Genomic DNA, 16,310 nt, shown 5'->3' with positions numbered 1-16,310 from the left:
TGAGAGGAGATGAAGTGCCGTGAACAGGAAGGGATGGGCATTTTAAAGAGGAGAAAATGGTAGGTTTAAATGGGTGGCTCAGTCAGTTAAGCGTCTGACTCTTGATTTTGGCTCTGGTCATGATCTCCGGGTTGTGGGATAGAGCCCTGCATCAGGCTCCACGCCCAGCGTAGGATTGAGATTATCTCTCTTGCTCTCCTTCTCTAAAAAACAAACAAACAAACAAAACACTCCAGGAGTCNAGGAGTCCACTGATAAACTCTCTTGGCTCTATGGGGAATTCTGTAAATTAATAGAAAAAAATATTCAGGAGAAGAGGAAAAAATTTACAAAAATAACATATAAAACCAAATGATTATACTCTTGTATTTACTTACTCATTGTGGATCAGACTTTATGATATATCTGCTAGCCTTGAGGTTGCTTGGGACCAGAAATTGCTTGAAATCTTGATTCAGACAGAACCAGGGTTGAATCTCACTATATATTGTACTCTGGATAAGTTGTATATCCTCTCAGAGTCTCAGAAAACTATCATGAAATAGTAAATACTCAATAAGTAGCTGACTCCGGGGGTGATTGGCTTTCTTCAGTGCTTTGAGTATCTGCCTGCCTGCCTACAATTTCCTTTCTCTTTGCCTTGTGACCCCCAACTCCTAAGCATACAGCAAATTCTCTTGACCTGTTCATCATGTAGACCAGTGACGTATATTCATCTAACCTGGCATTGATCCAGGCAATGAAAGGGCAAGCATTACTGGAGAGGGACTCTTCCCAAAAGAAAGGGCCAGGACTACCAAGAACTTTTTTCTTCTTTGTAGTAGTGTGTGTGTGTGTGTGTGTGTGTGTGTGTGTGTGTGTGTGTCTTCAGGGAGGGGGGCCAATTGGATTTTAGGAATCCCAGAAAGGCCTCTCTACTTCCTTCATATTCTTCTGGAAATCTGGCTTATAGCTCCAGCTCCAGCCTAATCGATGTCTACCACCGGAATTCATAATAGTGTTACTTTCTATTGACTCATTTATTTCTCAATTTTACAAACATTCACTGAACACTTAGTATATGCCAGACACAGTTATGGGCTTGAAAGGTGGAAGATTTAGTCAGGTAAACGCCCATAGGCCACTATTCTTATAGACTGAATTGCATAAGGTTGAGAGCCTGCATAAAGAGCTTGGGGAAGGAGGGAATACACTGGAAAGCTGAGTTGATTGCTTCAGATAACCCACCTCCAGGGATCTGTATTTGAGCCCTGTGTAAAGAGGACTTGAAGCAAGAAGCTAAAGGAACAATTTTTGTGTGACTCCATGAGACACAGGCATCTTGGGCTACTTTGGTGTTAATATGTGATCTAGAGTTAGAAATGAAAACATTATCCTCATTACTGGACAGAATGGCCTTAAATCACTGAGGACCCCAATGACTGTGTTCCTAATACTCTCAGGAAGTACCTAGTACTTTTGGTTTGGGTGCCACATTGTCACAAAGGGAGCAATGGTCCTAGTGAGGAGCAATGGTCCTAGTGAGGAGGTCTGCAGTTATAAAATAAATGAAAAGGACTCCAGTTGGACAGGAGGACCAGGATGGCTGCATTCTGGACTGTAACTAGCTAACTTGTACATAAGTACATGTAATATACTCCCTAAGCCTTTAGAAATCAGGGAGTAAGATTCTGCAAGAAGATGAGACCTTCCATGAACACGAAGAGTCTAAGCCAGTGAGATTAGAGTCACTACTGTTGATATGATCCCTTATCTGATGTAAAGGTCATGCCTGGAGAACTGTTTACATCCAATTACAGATTCATTTGAATGAACAACATGTTACATTCGGAGAGTTCAAAAGAAACTCATCAGTCATTTCGACTGTAGTGCAATGCAGCTCAGTCACATTGCTTTCCCACAGTCAAGCAATGACCCAATCTGCTTCTCTGTAGGAATGTGAGTTGTGAATGACTGCAGAAAAGCAGAAAGAGGAGGATTTTTGTCGCTATGATGGTTTGTCTGTTTGCTTGTTTTATAGCACAGGACATGGGTCAAAGCTACCTGTACTAATAAATTACAAAGAGCTGCCCAGGCTTAAAGTAACCAAATATGATGTGGTGCATCTGGGAGAGGAGAAAGTACATGAATAGGTTGAAAAAATGCCAAAATAGGTAGCTTAGAAGGACCTGGACAAGCTTTTAAATGCGGACTTGATGAGGGAGAACCTCACAACCTTCCTTGCCTCCTCTCAACAAAGCACACTTTCCTCCTTTCACTTTTCTCAGATGGCCACTTCCTGCCACCCACCCCATCCTCATTATCCCATTAAGCCTGGAGTACTGAAAATACAGCAAATGGTGAAGTAGGAGGGACCAACTGACCAGCTGGCCCTAGCCTTGTACTTCTTTAATAAGAGTCACTATAATTTACAAAATGAATTTGCTGTAAGGGAAGCAAAATGCCAACTCGATAGAAATCTATGTCCCTCAATACGCTCCTTTCCACGATTAACTACTATTCGCCATGTACATGCATGGATACATGCAAAGCACTGTGTTGTTGGTTTAAAAAGGCAATTTGGCTATGTTAATCCAAATGTTTCAATTAGTTTAGTGCTTTCATAATTATGTATAATTCCGTTTGCATTTATGCATGAAATGTTTATTTCCATAATTGCAACAAGCGCTTACATTAATTACATTCTAACCTCATGATTCTATGGGCCAACTGTTGAGTCTTTTTGTTAATGCTTTAAAGTCATGCCTTTTTATTTTTGAATTCCTCCCCTCCACCCCCGTCTTTGATGTGTTGTTTCTTATCCTTGTTTGGAATTCTCTATAGAATATTCTCAGAATAATCTTGCCGTTTTCTTTTATGACTGAAACTTTGCATTTTAACAGTTGTCTGGAGATAGTTCCTTCCTTGTGAAATATCAGTTTTAATAACAGGAAAAGAAAAATGCCATAAATCTGCACTAACCACATAAAGCTGAAGTCTCTGAGAGACTGATTAACATGGAGACTCTACACAGGTTTTTCAATAATTAGAGGCTGTGCTCGCGTGGAGCCACGGCTGCTGTGGTCTTGAAGCCTTTTCCCAGGGCAGCCAGCAATTATTACAGCCCGGAGTACATTTCTTATATTCTACGCCTCTAGCTATTGAAGCTGTTTTAAAATAAAGGTCTCTTAATTTCACAAAAAGTTAACATCACCTTGGATGAACAACACTTTTCGGCGAATACCTCAGCTTCTTAGTTGGGAGAGAGCCCTCAGAGGGAAGGCAATTAGAAATTCCTAATTTGTTGTTCATCCACCCATAAAAGGTTAAGAATGTTCTGGTCTCTGATTACGCGAACCGAGCAGAGGGCAGATCCAGGGTCCGCCGTGCCCTAGCTAACTGCCTGCCCTATCAGCAAAGGCGGCTGCACGTTCCCTCCCGAGCACATGACTGAGTTGGCAGTTTTATTGTGGGTTTGAGTATTTGTGTGTTTTTTTTCTTTTTGTCTCAATGAATTATAGATAGCAAATAGAGTATGGAAAGGATTGTCATTTTTCCTTTTGGTACAGTGCTTAGTAAACTATCAGCATGCAGTAAACGCTAAGTGTTAGCCGTGATGATTTTAGAGAAAGCAATCCATAGGATAGTTCATCACCTATGATAGCTATGCAGTGCTACTTTCTGACGCATAATTGCTTGTGGGGTCTGGATGTAATCATGCAGCAATATAAACAATTATGAATAATGTAGCTCACTGCAATGCATTATTATTTCTTTTCAATGAGTGCTGATGAAATTTTGACTGCACGATAAAACTCACAGAAACATGAGGCTCCTGCCTGATGGGCTTGCTATTAAATAAGCAACATGCACTGTAAACGACAACAAAAAATTAATCTCATCAGTCGAGGTAATTGACTTGGCCTTTGTCCTTCACCTATTCTTCCTGTTCCGCTGATGCAACTATTTAATTTGGCCAGAACAAGTCTCTTGAAGCTGGAGCGGGCAAGGGAATGGATCTTACTGAAGAAAGGGAGAGGCAAAGAAAGGAGATGAAAGAAGACTGATAAAGCTAAGCAGACCCAAAGGCTTCCAACCCTCTGGCCATTGCACGTGAACAATTCTGATATGAAAGAATCATGACTTGGCCTAAAGTTGAGCAAGTTGCATTGATTTGATAAAATATGGTCAGTTCAGCTGGTCTCATCATGTGAATGTGGAAGACATTCAGAAGCATCAATTTTGGAAATTAAAATAATCCATCATGCACTGCATTTCACATATTGACTATTGACATAATAAGCCCAACCTAACATGTAAGTTTTAAGAGGACCGATTTCTGACTCTAACTGCATTTTACATTTAATCCTAAAAGTTGATTTTATTTTGCAATATTTCTTTTTGAAAAACGCTGCAGTAATATATGTTTACACGTATATGTCATATAAAACAAGTATCCTCAATGAGCTCGATAACTAATTTTGATGCATATTCCTATAAAGTACTCAAAATTCCTTTTTGTGAATGCTGCATTGATGACTGAATAGCCTCCCTAGGAACTATGGGCTCTTATTGCAGCTTCATTTGATTTTGGGGCGGTCATTTAACCTAAACATAATTTCTATGTTTGTTAAATGGGGATAATATTCATTGTTCTGTTTTCTTCTTATAATCGTTAGGAGATTAAGTGCCGTAATGTGTGTAATGTGTGTGCTGTGATAACAATAAACAATAACAACAATATAACATTATTATATTCCTATAGAAAACACTTTGCATACACAAAAACAAGAGTAAGTCAATATGAGTAGAAGAAGGAAAGAGAAGAGAAAATGATACTGATTATAAATGGGTAACAATGTACTGTGTTGCTCTACATTTTTCATTCATTTTTCTCAAGTCCTAATCTTACAGTAAAAGAAATCAATTGTTGAAGTATTTTTGAAATAAAAGTCTCAGAACCATGGCTCTTAATTTACAAACTGACCAAAACAACGGCAGTTACTGGATAAACATAATCTGCAAATAGAAGTCTTGTCTTTGACAACAAGAGTCTGGGAGTCACTTTGGCCATCACATCCCGCATAAATATCAAACTTGAGTTATTGAGCAAAGTGGATTACTTACCTACAATTTACCAACTGTCACAAATACAAAGAAAAATGACTTGGGACTATGGCAAGTTTAGTTTATTTCCCAGTGTCGATCAAAACTTGGCCCTCACAGATTAACATGCTCTAGGTAGAGCATAAGCTGTACATTAAACATCAAAACTCTTTAAAATATAACCCTCCTGCATCCCCTTTCTAAAACAAATGTATTATTAAATAGGTAAATGTGGAACTAATTGTGAACTTGTGTTTGTTGTTAGTAGATGCAGAAATTTAAAAAATTCATTAATTGTTACCAAATAGTTACCTAAGGGAAGAGATGGTCCTCACCACTTACTGCACTGAGAAAGTTATTCAGTGTTTATGATTATTAGAGATCAGGTGCAGTAAATACTTCATATTTGACGACATTTTCATGGGCACTTGGTGGCAACCGCTTCATGAAGGGGAAAGATAGAGTGGAGAAGATTTGAATAAGACAAGAATAGAATTTAGATGGAAGACACAATTCAAGTTACTTTTCTACAGTTATAGGCAGGGGTACTAGTGATTTGAGGGGGACAAGGCAAACTCTCCTCCACTATTCTGTCAGTTCTTGACTTTAGGACTGATTAAACGGTCACATAGTACTGGACATATAATCTTGAACACCATCAGCTGAACCAATAATTGATTCTGTCCTTCAAAGCCTTCACATCATACCTGGCTACAATCTCAAGGTCCAGAGCCTGCTCCTGGGAGAAGCAGACACCAAGACAAAGCCAACAGGCAGGCATTGTGTTAGGGGGAATGTTTGTGTTAGAAAAAAAATGGGGTGGACATTGGGTTAGACTGGGAGCACATCAGACAGCTGTGCAAGTTTGACCTGGAGGGAAGGAGAGTGCTGTGCACTCTAAGCAAGGCCACTGGAGAGTGCTCAAGTTCAAAGTGGCTGGCAGAGGATGCCTGTGTCTGTCCTTCAAAGCCTTCACATCATACCTGGCTACAATCTCAAGGTCCAGAGCCTGCTCCTGGGAGAAGCAGACACCAAGACAAAGCCAACAGGCAGGAATTGTGTTAGGGGGAATGTTTGTGTTAGAAAAAAAAATGGGGTGGACATTGGGTTAGACTGGGAGCACATCAGACAGCTGTGCAAGTTTGACCTGGAGGGAAGGAGAGTGCTGTGCACTCTAAGCAAGGCCACTGGAGAGTGCTCAAGTTCAAAGTGGCTGGCAGAGGATGCCTGTGTCTTCCGGGAATTGGCTTGCTGCAGGATCACTGCCAGGCACATACTGGCTGCAGAAACCATGCATTTAGGGGTGCCTGGGTGGCACAGCGGTTAAGCGTCTGCCTTCACGCTCAGGGCGTGATCCCAGCATTCTGGGATCGAGCCCCACATCAGGCTCCTCTGCTGTGAGCCTGCTTCTTCCTCTCCCACTACCCCTACTTGTGTTCCTTCTCTCGCTGGCTGTCTCTATCTCTATCGAATAAATAAATAAAATCTTTAAAAAAAAAAAAAAAGAAACCATGCATTTAGCAGAAGTGCACCAGTGGGTTTTCGAGTGCAGCAGCTGGGGCCCTTGGTTAAGTGTATCTCCACAGTTAGAGGTTCACAACGTACATTCACAGTCTACTCCTAGGCCACATTGATCTACTTCTCCACTGATTCAGAAAGAAGCTCTTCTGTGGTTTCTGTGGCCTTTTCTTCCTGTGGGAGAACTCAGAATAGGTGGGTGAGAGGAGCGAAGTACAGCTCCCACTCCTGCAACTGTCTTGGGGCCCTACATAGGACCTAACCTTCTCCTCCTCCACTATACATCTTAATTACCTTTCCACTCAGCTCTTCCCTCAGCAGGTCTTGGTAGTATATCTGGAATGTCTAAACCTCTGAAAGTCGTATCTTTTTCACTCTGGGATTGCTGCAAGTGGCCATTCCCAAGTTACAATGGGGAAAGGTGGAACCAGGTGGCATCCAAGTGGACCACTTGGTTTCACATGCATTCACCTGCCTCTGTTGTGTAAAACAGCATTGCCTCCTTTTATTGATTAGGGTCAAATATTCATCTGCTTTCTTGGAACGATGAGTCCCAAGTATTCTGGTGGTAGCCATAACTTGTAGTCCAATGTTGTGTCCTCTTGGCAACCAAGACTTCCAACTTGAAGAATCCAGAGTTGTAGGAGCAGGAAGCACAAACCCACCAGTGTATCATCAGGAGTCATGTTTAAGTAGAGCAAACCTGCTTCTATCCCTTGATGTCCTTTCCATGAGGAATACAGCATATAGGATCTCTGATTAAATATGCTGCCTCCTGGTGGACGGCATCCCACCCCTTACAGTGTTTCCATTGAGCTGGTGCTCCAGGTGCATCTTTATAAGGCCATTCCAGTGTTGCATGGTATCAGCTGCCTCTGGGTAGTATGATATGTGATACGATCCCATGATCTCAGATTCACTTCCTTGTGAAGTTGTTTTCATGGTCAGATGCTATGCTATGTGGGATTCTATGCCTGTGGATCAGGCATTCCATAAACCACCAAACAGCAGTGCTGGCTAAGGCCCTGGGACAGAAGAGGCAAACCCATTTCTAGATTAGGTATCCATTCCTATGAACTCCTGATTCCTCCAGGATGGAAGTGGCCCAATGTAGTTAACTTGTCATCAGGTGACCAGTATTCCATGAGGAATACTGCCATACTGGAGATCTAGCTTTGGTCTCTGTTGCTGGCAGGCTGGAACTTCACAGCCAGCCATAGCTCCATGCTTTTGGGCAAGAAGTCACCTCCATCATATGCCCATAATACCATCATGTGCTGATAACAAAAGCTAGCTAACATTGATTGACCAAGTCATTTTATCCACTTAATTGTTCAGTGCTTCTTCCATGCTCAATGCTTTCTGGTAGCCATCAATGTGTGGTACAGAAATCTGCATGCTTTGTGTTCATTCCAGTATGTCCATCCAAATACTTCTACCCCAAAACTACTTTCTTCAGATCTTCTAGTCCATTTCTTTTAAGGTCTTTGAAGGTTTAATTTAGGCCAATGACCATTGCCCAGGTGTAGTTAAACTTTCTCACTTTGAGTAACTGCTCCTTCCGAACAAAGTGTATGACCAAGTACACTGCTCATAGCTCAGCCAGTTGGGAAGATTTTCACTCTCTCCGTCTTTCAGGGACATGCTGACAGTAGCTGAAATGCAAATGCTACCCATTTTGGGCTTATACTCACATACTTAAGTGACCTAGGAGCAAGCTGAGGTCTCCTTATGTGTTTGACCAAATACTAAGCTGTGAATATAAAATGAGAAACTCTGTGAGGTCTGGCAAAGAGTAACAATGATGTGAGCTATGCTGTGAAATGGACAGAGATTCTAGAGATGACACGGGATAGAGAGATGGAATTCCAGCTCACAAAGTAGAGACATATTACTGAACAACTCAGGTATTCATTTGAAACTCCAGCAAGGCCACACCTTAGGAGTCAGGCTTCTCAAACCCTAGAATAAGGATTACTTTGACTACCCTGACAATACTAGCTTAAAATCAAGCCTTCATAGGATCAAGGCGATCTGCCAGTAAATTAACTCCTGTCGGAATAAAACCTCAAAAACCCAGCACTTTTTTTAAAGGACCATAATAAAATTCAGATTCTTGATAATGGAACATTTACAATGTCTACCATACAATAAAACCCTGCTAGATAGGTGACTTACAACTAAGAGGGAAAAAAATCCAGTGATAACAAATACATAGTAATTAGTAGATAAGATCTTTAAAACAGCTATTGTAAAACACGTTCAAGAATTTCAAGAAGAAATGACATGATGAGTGGAGGGAGTAGCATCCCAGCAGAAAAACAGAAACTGTAAACAAAACTGGAAATGTTAGAATTAAAAACTATATTAGAAATGACAAATTCACTGCATAGGACCCTGCACCAAAGAAGATCAGTGAACTTGAAAACAGATTAAAAATTAAAAGAAACTATCAAACTAAAGCACAGAGAGGGGAAAAAAAAGTTAAAAAAAAAAAGAAAAGAAAAAGAAGAAGGTCTTAAGTGACATGTGGGAATATCAAGAAGTGTGTGTATTTTGAATCCTAGAAGGGGGGGGCTGGGGTAGAAAATATATTTGAAAAAATAATGATTGAACATTTTCCAAATTTGATTGAAAATAATAATCCACAGATCCAAGAAGCCCAAGGAGGCTGAACACAAAGCAAGCCATACCTAGGCATATCATAGTCAAAATGCTGAAAATTAAAGAGAAAGAGACAATCTTTTTTAAAAAAAATTTTTTTAAGATTTTATTTATTTATTTGACAGAGAGAGAGAGAGACAGCCAGTGAGAGAGGGAACACAAGCAGGGGGAGTGGGAGAGGAAGAAGCAGGCTCCCCGCTGAGCAAGGAGCCCACTGCAGGACTGGATCCCAGGACCCTGGGATCATGACCCAGCTGAAGGCTTAACCAACTGAGTCACCCAGGTGTCCCAAGAGACAATCTTTAAAGCAGCAAGAGAAGAAAATACATTACATAGAGGGTGGCACCCAGGTGTGGGTGCTGGACTCAGGGCCTGGGATAATGACCACTCTTCTGCCAGCAGTCATCACTCTTGTCCACTGGTGCTCACGGCAAGCCTGGCCTTCACGCTGTGTCCTGTTGTGTCCCAGCTCTTCCTTACTCAGTATAGGAAGTGAAGGACAGTGATGAGAAGAACTGGTGAATTCTCATCAATAACTGTGCTGGCTAGAAAATAAGGTGATGACGATACTGAAGTTCTGAAAGAAAAGACCTGTAAAAGAATTTTAAACTCAGGAAAAATATCCTTCAAAAGTGAAGGCAACATAAAGACATTTTCAAATAAGCAAAAGCTGAGACCTCTTCTCTAATCACTAATATAAATGACAAAGATAAATCTCTGGGTTGAAGAAAAATGATAATGGATGAAAACGTGGATCTTCATCAATGAATGAATGAAGAGCATAAGAAGTGAGAAGTGTGCAGATAAAATAGAAAAGCTTTTGCTTGCATCTTAATTTCTTTAAAAACATTTGACTTTGGGGCACTTGGGTGGCTCGGTCAGTTAAGCATAGACTCTTGATTTCGGCTCAGGTCACGATGTCAGGGTCAGGGGGTTTAAGCCCCGTGTCAGGCTTTGCACGGGCATGGAGCCTGCTTAAGATTCTTTCTCTCTCTCTCACCCTGCCCCTCCCCCTTCTCTCAAAAAAGAAAAAAAAAAAAAACCTCCACATCTGACTTTAAAAAATAATAACATACAGTGAGGTAAGTTTTATAACATAAAAAAGTAGAATATATGACAACGATAGTGCATTGTTGAGTGGGGAAGTGGGGTAAATGGAAGTTACTGTTATATGGTGTTTACGTTATTCAAGAAGTGATACCATATGACAGCAAGGTAGATTGAATTAAGTTAGGATGCCTATTGTAATCCTTAAAATAACCACTAGAAAAGCATAAAAGCCAGTAGGAGAGATAAAATTGACTACTTAAAAAAAAAAAAAAGAAGAAACAAAAAGAAACCTGATTAATCTCAAAGAAGGCAGGAGAGGTGGGGAAAAGGAACAGAGAGGAAGACATAGGAGCAAATAGCAAGACAATAGATCTAAACCCTAAATGCAAATGATCTAAACATTTCAGTGAAAAGGGGGACTGAGATTGTCAGTTTGGATAAAAATTTAGACCTGACTATATGCAGTCTACAAGAAACTAACTTTAAGTATTAGGACAGATAAGTTAGAAGGTAAGAGAATGGGAAGATTCATAATGATGATGATAAGAAGGCTCAAGAGCTTATATTAATATTTGACAATGAGGACTATAAGGGAAGGTGTATTACCAGAGACACGGGGAGATATTTCATAATGATTAAAGGAGAAATCGTTTAAAAAGAAAGGATGATTCTAAATGTGTATGCACCCGATAGCAGAGTTTCAAAATGCATGAAGCAACAACTGATAGAAGTAAAGGGGAAAAGAGAGAAAATCATAATTATCAGTGAGATTCCATCACTCCTCCTCTCCCAAAAAAGTGATACAGCATGTAGATTAAAATACTTAGTAAGTTTATGAAACATTTGAATAACTCTATCAGCCAATTAAAGCAATCATCAGTTGTAGAACATTGCATGAAATGACTATGGAATATACATTCTTTTCAAGTACACATGGAACATTCACGAAGATAGACCACCTACTGGGTTATAAAAAAGACTGCAATTTCAAAAAATTGAAATCATACAGAATATGTCCTGTGATTATGTTCCAGATTTAAGTTAGACATCAATAACACAAAGTATCTAAAAATTCCTCCACATATTTGTAAATTAAGCAAACACTTCTAAATAACCCATAGGCCAAAGAAGAAATCACAAGGAAAATTAGAAAATATTTTGATAATAAAAATATAGCCTATCAAAATGTATGGGAAGTGGCTGAAGAGGTGCTTGGAGTGAAATTTATAGCTTTAGATTCTTATTTTATAAAAGAAAAAAGCTTAAATCAATTAATGATTTCATTGTAAAAATCTAGAAAAAGAAGTGTAAAATACATCAAAAGGAAGCAAAGAATAAAGATATGAGCAGAATGACTGAAATAGAAAATAAGAAAAAAATGTCTTTATTGCAGATGACATAATCGTATATTGGAAAATACCAAAGAAACTACCACAAAACTCCTGCTATAACTAATAACTGAATTTAGCAAGATCACGAGATAAAAGGTCTACATGTAAGTATCTACAAGATAAAAGGTCAACATTATGTATCTGTGTACCAGCAATGAACAATTGAGAAATAAAATATTAAAGTACCATTTACATTATCATAAAAATGATTAGGGATAAATGCAACTATGTGGAAGGCTGATTCCTACACTAGAAAGCAAAAACATTGCTTATAGAAATTTTAAGAAACTTGAATAAATTGGGAAATTATGCCATGTTCATTTGTTGGAAGATTCAACAGTATTATAATGTCAGTTTATCCCATACTGGTCTATCAAGTCAATGTACTTCCAATCAAAATCTGAAAACTTTTTTCTGAGAAATTTCCAAACTCATTCTAAAAGTTACATGAGAAGGGAAGAGGAGGAAAATTCAAAAACAAATTAAAAAAAATAAATTTGGAAGACCTATACTACCCGAATTCAACAATACAATAATACTGGCAGTGTGATATTAGCTTAAGTATAAACATATAGACAAATGGAACAGAGAATATTGGCCAAAAAATAGATCCAAACTTGTAACATCAATTGATTTTTAAATTGGGTCAAAGCAATTTAGTCTTTCCAACAAATAATGCTGGCACAACTGGATTCCATTTAGAAAAATATGGTGTAAGGTGTGGACTCACACCTTACACCATACACAGAAATTAATTCTACATATGTAATAAACCTAAAACAAAATACATAAAACTAAAACAAAAAAGTCTGAAGAAGAATTATTAGAAAAATATCTTCATGATTTGGGAAGTAGGCAAAGATTTCTTGGGAAGCATTATCATAAAAGAAATTATCAATAAATTTGACTATATCGAAATTTTAAATGTTTGCTTATCTAAAACACATCACTTGGGACACCTGGATGGCTCAGTGGGTTAAGCCTCAGACTCTTGGTTTTGGCTCAGGTCACGGTCTCGGGGTCATGGAATGAAGCCCCTCATTGGGCTCCATGCTCAGTGCGGAGTATGCTTGAGACTCTCTCCCTCTCCCTTTGCCCCTTCCCTCTCCCGCATGCTCACTCACTCTCTCTCTCTCTGTCTCAAATAATGTAAATGAATAAAATCGTAAAAAAACCACATACATCACTTCAATGGGGCACCTGGGTGGCACAGTCAGTTAAGCGTCTGACTCCTGGTTTTAGCTCAGGCTGTGATCCCAGGGTTCAGAGACTGAGCCCCGTGTCAGGCTCTGTGCTCAGTGCTCAGAAACTCTACTTGAGTTTCTCTCTTTCTTCCATTGCCCCTCCCGCTCATATTCTCTCTCTCTGTCAAATAAATAAATAAGTCTTTTTTAAAAAATCACTTACAAAATGAAAAGGCAAGCCTCAGGGTGCACGAAAATCTTTGTGATACATGTATCTGAAAACAGGCTTGAATCCAGAAGTAGAAACAATGCCTACAAAGCAATTATTAAAAAACAATCAGCCCAGTTTAAAAATGAGCAAAAATGGACATTTCACAAAGGAAGATATAAGAGACTGTCCAATAAATACATGAAAAAGTGCACAACATCATTACTCATCAGGGAAATGCAAATTAAAACCACACGAGATAGGACTACACTCTCACTAGAATGGGTAAAAATTTTTAAAAAATTAACAACACTTTGGAGCAACTAGAATTCTTTTTTTTTTTTTTTAAAGATTTTATTTATTTATTCGACACAGAGAGAGAGACAGCCAGTGAGAGAGGGAACACAAGCAGGGGGAGGGAGAGGAAGAAGCAGGCTTCCAGCGGAGGAGCCTGATGTGGGGCTCGATCCCAGAATTCTAGGATCATGCCCTGAGCCGAAGGCAGACACTTAACGACTGAGCCACCCCGGCGCCCCTGGAGCAACTAGAATTCTTATACACTGTTGATGGAAGTATACAATTGCACAACCACTTTGAAAAAACTTTTGTCTGTTTTATAATAAAGCTAATCACCTATCCTATGATTCAGCAATTCCAATTGTAGGCATTTGGAAAGAGAAATGAAAAAATATGACCAAAGGTTTCTACAAAACTCTTCATGGCAACATTATTCATATTAACTCCAAACTGGCAACAATTCAAATAACCATCCGTGAGAGAATAGGTAAATAATAGGATATCCATACCCTGGTACAGTCGTCCCTGCTTATTTGTCAGGGATAATGTCCAAAACCCCCAGTGGTTACCTGAAACCACAGATAATACTGAACTCTCCATACACGATGGTTTTTCCTATACATACATACCTATGATAAAGTTTAATTTATACATTAGGCATAGTAAATGATCGGCAAAAATAGCTATTAATAAAATAGGACAATTTAACACTATACTGTAATAAAAGTTATGTGAATGTGGTCTCTCTCTTAAAATATCTTTTTGTACTGTACTCACCCTTCTTCTTTGTGATGATGTGAGATGATAAAATGCTTCCGTGATAAGATGAAGTGAGGTGAATGACAGGCCTTGTGACATAGCGTTAGGCTAAGACGGACTGTCTGAAGATACGTCACAAGGGGGATCATCTGCTTCTGGACCTTGGGTGACCACAGCTAACTGAAACTACGGAAAGAGAAATCACGGATGAGGGAGGACTACTGTATACTTGTCAGTGATAAAAAGGGACAAACTATCGATGTACTCAGTAACACAGATAATCTCAGAAACATTGTGTGGAGTGAAAGATGTGGGACATGAAAGTGCATACTGTATAATTCCATTTCTGTGAAGTTCTACAGGCAAAACCAATCTATGGTGACAGAAATCAGAATATAACGGTTTTCTCTGAAAGGGCAGGAATTGACTGATTATAAGCAGAGCGGACTTTCTGAGGATAGAGAAATTTTGCGTCTCATTAAAGGTGTGAATTGCACAGATGTATGCAATTGCTAAAATGCACCGAAATGTGCAGATCTGTGCATTTTAGTTTATGTAAACTTACCTCGATAAAAGAAAAGACTCATGAAAGCTAATTTGATATTTTATTCAGCCAATAAAAGAGCAAGGCTATTTTTTACAGGCCATGAACAAGCAAGAATTTTGATTTATGTGCTTTTGTATTAATTCAATTACATATTCTGGCAATTTTCCATGCTATATTTAGTGAGTTTCTTAGATAATTTAGACTATTATTAAGCCCCATTTGGCCCACTCTCTGCAGCCTATAAAACGCACTAAACTGACACAGACACTAAATCACGGTTTCGTGATCACCAACGCATGATTTCAAATGTTTGTGACTCTCTCGACACCACTCTCCTTACTATGACTCAGGCACTGAACAGTTGATTAATACTGATGAATCACAGGACAATATTTCCGCAGTTGAAAAGCTTTTTCTTTTGGTTTCACTTGTTTTCACTTTAAACTACTTGCTATCCAGGGTCTATTACATGAGCAAGACATTTTAAAACTACATATTTATTTGCTTACATGATACACTTTGAAGACTTATAACCCATACAGTATCACTTTAACTCAAAGATCTTGAGAGAAAGTATATACACCATTGTACTGGTGTTTGCCTGGTACCTACAGATAAATATGTATTTGCCTCTGACACAATGTGGAAGTGATGACCCAATGAAAAGGAAGACTGTGCAGGTACAAGTATATGCCAAGTGTTATTAGTTTTTATGTAAATTTTAAAAAAGCTTTATTCATTGATTTTGGAATGGATTAATGGAGTATCCACAAGGCAATCATACACTCATCCAATCAGCAAAATCGCATCCTTGTATAAATTAGCAATCTACTCTCATAGATATATATTTCCGTAAATATGTCATGTCAGCATTCAGACTTGCTTCAAAACATGGGGACATAACCCTAGAAGTTATGATACAACAGGGCACACGATGAGTAGGTAGTCTTCTTCAGAACAGCAAGACCGAGTTTATCGATACTGGGACCAAATCTATGCCTGCGGAGCAGGAGGAAATTGAAAATAACTTTCTGTCTTTGTCTTAAAATGTTGACTACAACATTATCTAAGATAAGTCACTATTTAAACTGTCCAAAAGCTTGCACCAATGTTCTTCTCATCTAGAAAATCACTTGAACAATGTTAAAACGAGCCTATGAATTTAACTTTTTAGTTCCTTCTCTCTGTCTCAAATCTGTTGATGAAATAAGTTCCAAGTGGAAGAAAAATTTTTTTCAAAACCAAATGCATTTTGCTTCTGTATCGTGGCACAGTGACGGAGATGTCTAATAAGTGCTCAGACAACTGGCTTATCCATTTGGCTGCACACTGGACTGTCCTGGGAGGTCTAGAATAATACCAATGAGTAGGTCCCACCGCCCACCCCCCCAAAGATTCTCATTTAATTGGTAGGAGTTGTGGCCTGGCCATTAGAGCTTTCTTTTAGGATGATTTTAATGTGCAGCTAAAATTACGAAGTACTGCTCTGGAGTAAGTGGTAAATGTTCACAGAAGAGGGAATTCTCTGTATTGGAATTCTGGACTTATCAGAATAGTCTTAATGGAAAATGGGACAATTAACTGTAATGAGATGAACAGGATTCAGC

This window comes from Ailuropoda melanoleuca, chromosome 5, assembly GCF_002007445.2.
Source record: "Ailuropoda melanoleuca isolate Jingjing chromosome 5, ASM200744v2, whole genome shotgun sequence".
NCBI classification, from domain to species: Eukaryota; Metazoa; Chordata; class Mammalia; order Carnivora; family Ursidae; genus Ailuropoda; species Ailuropoda melanoleuca.
This window is presented reverse-complemented; position numbering follows the sequence as displayed.